Source organism: Seriola lalandi, unplaced genomic scaffold, assembly GCF_002814215.2.
Source record: "Seriola lalandi dorsalis isolate HSWRI2012SDOR001 ecotype SW California unplaced genomic scaffold, Sedor1 jcf7180002054916, whole genome shotgun sequence".
Classification (NCBI taxonomy): domain Eukaryota; kingdom Metazoa; phylum Chordata; class Actinopteri; order Carangiformes; family Carangidae; genus Seriola; species Seriola lalandi.
In genome coordinates, this window is record NW_019525468.1 from 517,949 (window position 1) to 528,644 (window position 10,696).

The 10,696-nt window shown below is 40.9% G+C and overlaps 1 protein-coding gene across 1 annotated transcript in view; it reads left to right on the forward strand.

Moving 5' to 3' along the window:
• The first annotated feature begins 229 nt into the window (after positions 1–229).
• rims3 (regulating synaptic membrane exocytosis 3) overlaps positions 230–10,696 on the forward strand; it is a 31,916-nt gene continuing 21,449 nt past the window's right edge. The window contains exon 1 of the mRNA XM_023431098.2: positions 230–425. The gene's annotated coding sequence lies outside the window, so the exon portion shown is untranslated. The remainder of the gene's footprint in view (positions 426–10,696) is intronic.

A 10,696-nucleotide genomic window follows, 5' to 3' on the forward strand; every position in this document is an offset into this window, starting at 1 on the left:
GTGCAAGTTCTTGTTGCGGACCAACAGAGTCTAACTCATGCACTTTGATCCATCCGCCTTTCCTTCACACAAAAGAAATGTATGTTTACTCATGCTTGCCTCATACGGCCACACGTTGTCGCTGCTTGCCATGCTGCTGAAAAGCACCCAGGCCCAGTAGTAATCGCATCTCTGCCCCCCCCCCTCCTCCCTCCTCCCTCCTCCTTCCCTCTCCTCTCCACAGCGCGTCTCTCACCGCGCCTCGGATACAGTGTGACCAGCCGCGCCGAGCAGAGAAACCGTCCACAGCAAACCACCGTCCGCACACCAGCACAGCAAAAATAAAACCCAAACGATGACATTCTTACAGATACGACAGAATCAAGCAATTATTTGACAACTTCCGACCCCCCACACCTTGCCTTCGCCGCTCCTTGCTGTAAGTGGTAAGTGCTCTGATTCCTTTTTAATTGCAGGGCTCGAAGTGCTCAATTTCCGCACAGGGGCAATGATAGCGCCAGTGGACCGTTATTGTGAATAATGCAATTAATAGCAGAGCAGATTATCAGTGAGAAGAGGAACAGGTTTAAAACAGGGGGCAGTCATCTGAATTTGTCTAAATTTGTATTTATTGTTACAACGTACAGGCCAGTCAGAGGTAATGGTAACCAGATTAGATGATTACTATCAGCTGGTAAGACTTAGTATCCTCTCACCTTTGTTGCAGTAGAAGCTTGGCATTGCCAAAATGGCTTACAGTTTACAGGTTTATGTCTTCTCACAATCTCATTAACTGTTTAAAGGGATTGATTTGGTTACAAGAGATGACATGATAATGCACATTAAGGCTGAATGGAGTGATTGTAATGTGACCTAAATACTTATAGATGTAATTTTTCTTTATTTTGTTTTTTTTTTCCAGTTTGGGCATTTAAATTTGGTCTAAAGGGAATTTTACCAATGTTGCTTTAGAAATAACTTATTGTCTCTATTGATTTAGCCCAAGTAAGGAGAGAATTCAGCCATGCCAGAGGTCAACTGTGTACTTTAGCTGGTTATCTGCATGTGGGAGGTTTGTGTGGGGGGTCAAAGACGTAAAAAGGTGCCTCAGGATATGTCAGCTATGCGCTCCTGCCCCTTTTTGATTGTGTTTGTTTGTGTGAGCGCATGTGAGCAAGGGTGACAGTAAAAGGGAGGGGGAGGAAGTGAGGGACTGTGGGGGAGAGAATAAGCATATTTTTGAAATGCCTGTCCTCTGCCAGCGCTCAGGTCAAGCCAAGTGCATGCTGAGGTGTGAGATAATATCAGATGGTCGCACGCACATATATGTACACACACACAACCACACAACAATGTCCGGATCTCAGCTCAAACTGCGTTCCCCACCTGTGGATGGGGGACAGAAACCAGTGCCAGGGCTCCAGAGATTCTGTGTCTTCGGGCTCATGTGATTTCTCTGAATCTTGCTCAGAAAATCTGGCAATCTTAAAGCTGTTTGAGATTTCTGTCATGTGTAATTGTTGGTGTTAAACAGTGTGTCTGAAGTAGAGTTACTACATTAACCGGCACTAAAGGAGTGGGCTTTCTTAGGTGCTATTTAAGGAGAAAGAGAATAATTATCCATGTGCTTAACTCTTGAAATCCTCGCCTGACTCACGCTTGATCCTTTGAATAATCCATTGAGACAGTAAAAACTGGAATAGAGACTCAACACTGACTTGGAAGGCCATGTATGTATGCAAATAACTCCAATATTTAAATGAAGAAGCCATTTCCCACATATTCTGCATATTATACAAGTAGAAAAGATGGAGAAAGAAAAATGTCATCCCATTTTATGTCCTCAAACAGCTCTCGCAGCTCACATCTCTTGCATTTGTGTCACAGCTTGGTAGCCACACCCATTTGCATGGGTGTGGCTACCAAGCAGCTTTGAGATGTCGGGCACCCGAGTTCAGAGGGCAGAGAGGTCCTTGCTCTTCTGAAATATTCACCTGAAATATATGTGTATATGTCTGCGAGTAAATGGGTTTGAGTCTGAGTGGTAGAGAGAGATGCGTCAGATAGTATCAGGTAAGCTGGCTACTCGAAAGGCCAGCCTGACCGTTATGCACTGTATCATCTTCCATCAAAGAGCCTCTGCTCACATTCGCACACACACACACGCTTCAAAATTGATACCTGGAAAAGGGCAACGGTAAAGTCCAGTGCAGCACGCACACAGAGAAACACTCACATATGCACTGACACATCTGACCACACTTCAGATCTATAGCTGGTCCTGGTCGTCTTTGAAATGAAAATAAAATGAAAACAACCGAGCGGCAGAGCAGACACTTGTCATGGTGATGAGCAGGCTTCAATGTGTGGGTCTGGGTGCATCTTTATATCTGTGTGTTGTTGTACCTGTGGACAAGAATCTGTAATGCACTATTCACTGCCCAACTGGTATGTATCATCAAAGAGAGTGGCTCTGAGTGGTTGCAAGTGAATAGCTGGTTGGTATTATGCTGCTGGACTTGCTAATCAGACACTATAGTCCTGTATAAGATTATTTTGCACACTCACACTCGGACTGAATTGCATCCAGAAAATGGGTTTTGACCTATATTTTTGAAATTTAACAACATCAGGTGATCATCCAGTTGGCAGCCAGTATATTTTTTCTAAGCCATGCTGGTCTCTGCAACAGCAGTCCTCAGAAAATCAATTCTACTCAAAACCTGATATGTGTTTTAGGCTCCTGCCGGAGAAAAGGTGACCTCCATTATATGTATGTGGGTTACTTGTGTGCGAAACCAAATACCTTTCAAGTAGACAAAAGTCTGCTATTCTTCCTGCTAAAAGAAGTATCTAATAATATGAAAACAAATGTGTGTTTTTCACAGGGTTTTTTTTAGTTCACTTTATTTATAAAATATGCAACCAGCCAAAAAACTTACGCATCAATGATGCTAATCATGCTTTTTCTCTGATCTATTACAATTTTTTTCATGCATATCACTGGACATTGTGTCTTGCCTGACAGTATGCCTTTAAATATGGCCATTTAGCAGGATGAAAAAACCCATTTGTTCCAAGAAAATGTCCCTATATGATAAGATAAGATGTACTCTATTTCCCTGAGAGGAAATTTGCCTAAGGCCTTTGTGCTAAACCCCTTAAAACAATAAATACTGAAAAAGATAGAATAAAGAATTCACTATTGAGATAAAGTGATATATACGCAATTGCCTACATAAGATGCGTAAATATTGGCCGTCTTATAAAATAGAATGTAATAAATAAGTGGACATTATAAAAAGGAAGTATGAAGTCATGAAACCATAAAATCAAATTTACAGAGCATAAAAACTACACAAGTCCTGAGTGAGGGTTGAGTTGGTGTTTGTTGAGTAGTTTTGAAGAAGGGGGAAAGATAGCTTGAAACAGTTGTGTAATGTCTCCCTGAAGTAGTTCATATTCAAAGTTTAGAATGTGTGAAGGGTCTTTCAGGATTTTGTGTGCATGTCTGATAATCTTACATATTAAAGGACTTCATGCACATTTGTAAAATGTATATCATCAAACATTAAAGTCATGTAGGTCATAACCATACATAAACAGTGTTATCAACCTGCATCTGCTGGGATTGAAATTCTGTAAAAGAGAAGAGACATGATAATAATTAGAAGACCTCTCACTATTGTTATATATTAGAATATCAGTGGTAATTGCAGTCACTTAGTGTAGTTTGTGTTCCTCACAATGGACTGCGTGATAATTGCAACAAGTCATTCTGGCGGAAATCTGGCTTAGTAATTACTTTGTATTTTTAATTTAGACAACATAATTGCACATTATGATTCACAATATTATAATATAATATTACACATTGGCAAACAAATCAGACTAACTGCATATTGTACCCATAAACACTTATCAGTCTGACAAATCATCCAAACACTCAAACATGCAAGCAAAAAATTAGGTCACATATAAAAGCCTATGATAGAAGTCGTAAAAACATAAGTGGGCAGAGAGATAAATATACAGCTCTTATCTTGTCCTCCCTCAGGATCGGTCTATGTTCCAATGCACACATCCCTTCTAGGGGTTTAGAAGTAAATAAGACAGAAAGGCATGCTTTGTTTGACCCAGGCCATGTCCTTACAGGCCTGTTGCAGCCCCAACTCCCCTTAGCACAGCACTACCCGTGCTGTCTAAGCTGTGACTTGGTGATCCGAACATGGTAAGTAGGATGAGATCCCGTGTGTTACTCCGCCCCAGGCTGGCTACCAGCATCCCAGGTGGGATGGAGAAATGGAAGGGGGTGGCTGAGGGGTAGTGAGAGAGATGTCATTGACCACATTAGTCACCAGAGAAAGCAGGCCATGAGTCAGGAAAGCTTCCAGTCTCATCTATCACGCCCCTCTTAACCCACTTTCCTTCTAGCCAAGCCACTCCACTTTTTTACTTTTCTATTTTCTGCTAGCTCTCCACCCCCCTGCTGCCTACAGAGTAACTTCACCATCCCTCTTTTGGTGGTGATGAAAAGGAGGAGAGGGCGCAAAGAGAATGGTTCAGTGCTGGACAGACTGGTGAGAGATGAGAGCGAGACGACATTTAGGGTCAACCTTTGTAGTGCACCAAGAGCAACAGCTGGGAATTGGGCTCAAACAACTTTTGCATTTGAAGAAAATAAATAAAATAATTAGAGGGAGTTTGTTTAGTCTGTGTCACTGCAGGGACAAAAAGAAGATAACATAGAGACAGTGGCAGTGGCTCATTTTCACACCAGATTTCCCATGGTGGTGTGTAGAGAAACCCTGTGAGCTGCTGAGACGGTTGAGGGGCGATAAGTGATGATATCAGAGAGGTCTCACTACTGCAAAAGGCTGTTGGCTCAAATCCGGGACAAGGTATTTGATTCACTGCTGAGAAGAAAACGTGTTGCTAGCTCAGCTGTAGGGGGGATTAGCGTGGAATGTAGGGGAAGCCGGGGATGAGTGAATGACCTTTTGAAATGATACTCCACAGGGTAGTGATTTAATAGCTATCATTGTCTGGCTTCATGCCGGCACTTGATAAAGTATTTTCATGTAATTGTTATTGCTATTAACAGGTAAGCACTTACCCTCCAAAAAGTGTGTGTGTGTGTGTGTGTGTGTTTTTCCTGTATGTCAGGTTCATGAACTCCAAAAAGAGGTGGAGGGTAAAACAAGCTAAGCTTTGTTGTCTTTTATTATTTATTACTTTATTTAGTACATCTCAGGTTTTATTTACATAGGTTTGGCCATCAGTTGCACATTGTAGACTACACAGTACACACTAAATCAATTACTGAAATTTTGGACTAGATCTCAGCAACTAGTTTGGTGAGTAGCCTACCACATTTTCATAACCATTAGAATTGACTGTGATCTAAGTTGTAATAAAACATTATTATCCTTTAATGGTTAACGTGTTAGTGTGATAACAAACGTAAAGCTTTTATGTATGTAAATTCATACCATTTTTTTGCTCTAATACCAAAATATTAGCAAACAGCACGGTTACGAGTACAGGTTTCATTTAAAAAACAAACAAAAAACAATAGTTTACTGGAATATTATTTTAACAACAAGAATTTACAGAACTAGCATCCTGAAGCACTAGCCGTGGTCAATGTTTTGCATGAACGTAAAAGACTGTTTTTTTTATGAACATGCTCATGTTTTTGGTGAATGGTGAACTGAACACATCACTTTGCAACTGATGAACATGAACGTGACGCTGATGCAACAGAAGGTGGTGGTAATTCACCAAAAAGCCATTTGCCAAATGCCAATAAATATTAGAAGAACAAGAACAGTGTTTTTTACAGCAGCGCCCGGGGGTTTCACGGCACCCAGCACGCACACTAAAACCATAATCCTGCTTTATGACACATTGTTTAAATGGAAAAACATTTACTCACATTGGTAAAAGTAATCTCTGCCTGTGATTCTGTAGTAGTATACGGTAACGTGGCAATGATTGGGGGGCTGGGGGTGGATTGGGAGGAGGAGGTTCTGCTGACAAAGAACAGCTAGTTCTTGTGAAATGAAGACTGGCCTCAGTGGATGCCAGTAAGCACAACCGGCAGCTGCTAGTGTCATACTTAATTCATGCGTGCATTGAATAAGTACTTTAATTCATTTTGGTTTTATGACAAATGGTTAGTAAAAAAGATGACTGTTATTTGCTTATGATAAGAAGATGTAACAGCTTATTCCCCTGTTTTATTTACTGCACCATCACCGGTCACTGTATGTGTGTTGCATATTTTAACTGAGCATTTCAGTTCTCTGACGGGCTAATATGACCCTTTAATTGTAGCTCTGATAGAGAAAATCTAAACCCTTGCTTCCCTGACGTGGCTCACTCAACGCGATTCATGCAGTTTGTGTGAAAACATGGTGTGACGGATCGGATTTATGTCTGCTGTCACAAGGTGATGTAGAAGGAGTGACTCAATGACTCGCCTCATTAAAGATTTTATTGGATAAAAATGGGATTGGGCCAATGGGAGAGGCAAAGTGAAAGCTCCTTATGAACTCCGTTTTCTGTTCATTTCACGCCTGTTATGGTTTGATTCAGATGTTTGTGTGTGTGTGTGTGTATATGTTCTCCAGGCATAATATTGCTCTGCAAAGTGTGAAATAGGAAAATTGTGAATATTTAATGGTGCTGTGACCGTATCTGGTCAGTTTGTTTCTGATGCGCCGAACTCTCTCTCTGTCAACGTGATAGTGAAATCTAATCTGTGTCAGAGCTGAGTGTTTTACAGAAGATTTGGATGTAAATTCAAGTTCATCAGCCAAGACATCACTGTCAAGGCTCTCTGTCATTCAGTATTTTGTCTCTGTCTTCTGCCTCATTCTGGCACATACATTCAGCACAGCATATGTGTGTTTGCACTATGCTGGGTTTCTCTGTGTGTGATTTTGTGTGTGATCCATTTGGCTCTCAGTCGTCCCACAGCCTGGCACTCTTACTGTCCTGTGTGTGTGTGTGTGTGTGTGTGTGTGTGTGTGTGTGTGTGTGTGTGTGTGTGTGTGTGTGGCGGCAAAGCCAGCCTTCTGTTTTCTCGCCTTAAGAGACCCCTTATAATCAGAGAGATAGATCAGACACACACCAGGCCAAACACAATTGCAGCAGGCGCCATACAGTATCATAACCTGGGAAGTTTCCATGGTAGCCTCAGCAGGAAGTGCATTACAGCTCCTGCCTGACCTTGCTCACTGCCGGTGTGATGTAAAACATGCAAACAAAATGTACAGATGTACACAAATATGACGTGAAACCCTCACCGATTTGATCTTTTCAAACGTGCTCCTTTGTCGTGTTCTCACACCAGAGTTTTTCAGCTTTCACTGATAATTTTCAAAACCATGCTTTTAAATATGTTCATTATATTGCATGTACTGTATCCTGTAGTTTAGGTTTTGATACCAATTGCCTGGGAGAAATGAAACAAGCAGACTTGGCCTGTAACAAAAATATCAAATCTTTTAATTTAATTAAAAATACGCTATCATGTTTCAGGCAGGGTGACCTTTATCAAATTAAGAGGGACACTCTTCATGGTAAACACACGACATTCAGGCAACCACACATGACAACTCAGTAGCCAAGACAGCTCATTCAATAAGATAAAAATTGTGATTATTTGGAATTTTTAGATATCTGATGACATTTCACTGATAACAAATGATGACCAACAGAAAAATTACTGACAGACATTTTTATCTATTTATTTATTTACTGCAGTTAATTTAGCTGTGATTCAGCTCATTTCTCCCTTTACTGTCCCACATGGGAAATGTGGCTTGCACCAGACAAAAACACTTGGCAAATACACATCCAGTCTCGTCCAGCAACGAACACAAAAAAATGATCAACTAGAAGCAGTAGTATAAGTAATAAGTGTATTCAATGAGTAAAAACGGATGAAAAAATAAGTTAAAACAATTAATGAGAACAAGTTAAAAATGACAATAAGACAGATTTTACTGTTTGTTGGTTTGTCGTTTCCTGACAGGACTCTCAGACCCACAGTATCTCTTTACCATCTACTTTGCAGCTAAATTGTAGGTTAATTAACAGAGCAGCAGTGGCAGTGTGGCCTGCATACCAGAGAGCAACTTTAAAGAGACCATTAATGGGAGCGCTCAGCCATATCTAATTACAAGGTTGTGGCATTTGTGTTTATGGGAGAAACTGAAAGGAGAGATCATGTTTTCACTCCTGTGCTCCTCTGCATCACCTTACAAGTAAATTATACTGACTGTAGACACTCGAGCTGGGCTGAAACACACTGAAGTTCATGCTTTGGTCCTCTACACTGTAGCTTGCAAAGTGTTTTCTGCTAGAAAGTTTTAAATCAAAGCATACTCCAACCACTCGGGGCATTTGCTGGTCCTTTTTTGGCTTTTCCAGTTTAATCTGTGAAATATTAATATCTAACTATGTCCGTCTTTGCATCTTACTGAACTTAACACCCCCCCCCCCCCCCCCCCCCAAAGATCTGGATTTTTCTTGCTTTCAAACACTGACAGTAAAAAAACATTTAGCCAGATCTTACACAGCAGGCGTCGGCGTGGGATGGAGACGGGTGCTGTCGAGGTGCGGAGGAGGAGCTGATAGTCACCAGGCTGGGGGGGTGGGGGGTGGGGGGGCAATTTGCTGACGGGAGGAGAAATAAATGAGCTCTCAGATGAGAAGTTAGAGAGCACAGAGACATATGGCAGGGGAGCTGTCTAGCACAGAGATGAAGATAGATGGGCTCCATGTCTACCTTTAGGTCCAGTAAAACAATGTGTGGGGACAGGTACATGGTGGCATCCTCAACACTGACACTACAGATTTTACAGATTGAAAGACTTGTAAACACACTTTTAGGTTTGGTGATTGTTTTAATTCAAACCCTATTCATATTCAGCAGTTAGATACCGTCTGCACAGTGGTAAGAAAACATAAGTGAACCCTTTGGAATTCTCTTTATTCATATAAAGATTTGTCCTAAAGCTTGGTCAGAGTCCAAGTTAAAATTATAAACAAATTCAATCTATTTTAACTTATACCACAATCATGATATTGTTCTTGTCCATCCAAAAAAATTCAAATATTCACAGTGTAGGCTGGAAAAAGCATGTGAACACCTCGGCTAATGGCATTAACAAAAGCTAACTGGAGTCCAGTCAATCACACAAGATTGGACATGTGGGTTAGAGCTGCTGTGACTATGAAAAACACATAAACAACACAATTGATATTTTGAGTTTGCTGTTCACAAGAAGCATGTTGATGTGAACCATGCCTTCGCAAAAAAAGAGATCTCATGAAGAAGTAAAATTGTGGGGGGAAAATGAATCCCCAGGTTTACCTAGATATCTTGCAGGATAATGTCAGAATGTCTGTCCACCTCTTGAAGCTCATTAGAAATTGGGTGATGCAGCAGGACAAAGCAGGACAATGACCCTAAACATCAAAGTAAATGTAATACAGAAAGACCTGGAGAGGAGCTCACACCAGACATCCTAAGAATATGTGTGAACTGCAGCAGCGCTGTTGGAAGAATGCTCCAGAATTCCTCCTGAACATTGTGCAGGTCTGATCAGCAGCTACTGGAAGAGATGTTTGAGGTTACTGTTGCCAAATGAGGTTTGACCAGTTATTAAATCCAAGGGTTTACTTACTTTTTACTAATTTTCTTGCCACTGTACATAGAACTTCAAATGTTTGTTTTTCTTAACTTCGTATTGACAAGGCTGCTCCATTCCCCACATCAAATAAAATATTCAGGCTTGATTTATAAGCTATGGAGTATACCGCATAAGATAAGAAACTCTTAAAAAGTTGAAAAATGCTGTTTTAAAGGCACACACAAAAACTCAAAAATAGCTGTGCTAAAACATGATTGGGAAACTTCAGTACTCAGAATCGTAATTTCAACTTTTTCGACTGAGTCTGCTGCACAAGAATACATACTTCATAGTTAGAAAAGGGATGCTTACTCACTGTTCCAGAACTTTTAACTGCATCAAGCTGTCTTATAGGTCAAAAGCTCCACAATTTCAACAGGAAGTAGAAGTTGAGTCAAGATAATATAGGTCATTTTTCTTAGCCTTCAACACTGATCATTAAAAAAATAATTCATATGGATATTCTCTAACTAGCTGCCACTAATGCTCATCAATGACTGCGTTTTACAGTTTCTCGTACAACAACCGAAGTCTAAAAGCAACAACTTGTGGTTTTATTGGGGGGGGTGGGTTATGTGCAGGACAAGTCTTCTCTTTTCGCAGTGAGGTTACTAGGCAACCAGCTGAGACTACCGGAGGGGCTGGTAGTCGGATTTTAATAGTTATGGACAGAGCCAGTTTAGCTGTTTGCCCCTGCTTCCAGCCTTTATCCTACGTCGAGCTCAGCTAACTGTCTCTAATTGGCTCTAGCTTCATAGCATAAGTAAGCAAGTAAGCATATTTCACAAAATGTTGAACTATTCCTTTAACTGGATGAATCTCTCTATGTCAAACTCGCAACTAAGCAATAAAACTTTAGCTCTGCGGATATGAAACCAGTACACTTATCAATGTCACTTGTCAGTGTAGTTCTCCTCCGGGTCTCCTCCGAAACATATATATAGTACACTTCAGTTCATCCACACCCACAGTTCAGTGCACACACACACACACACACACACACACACACA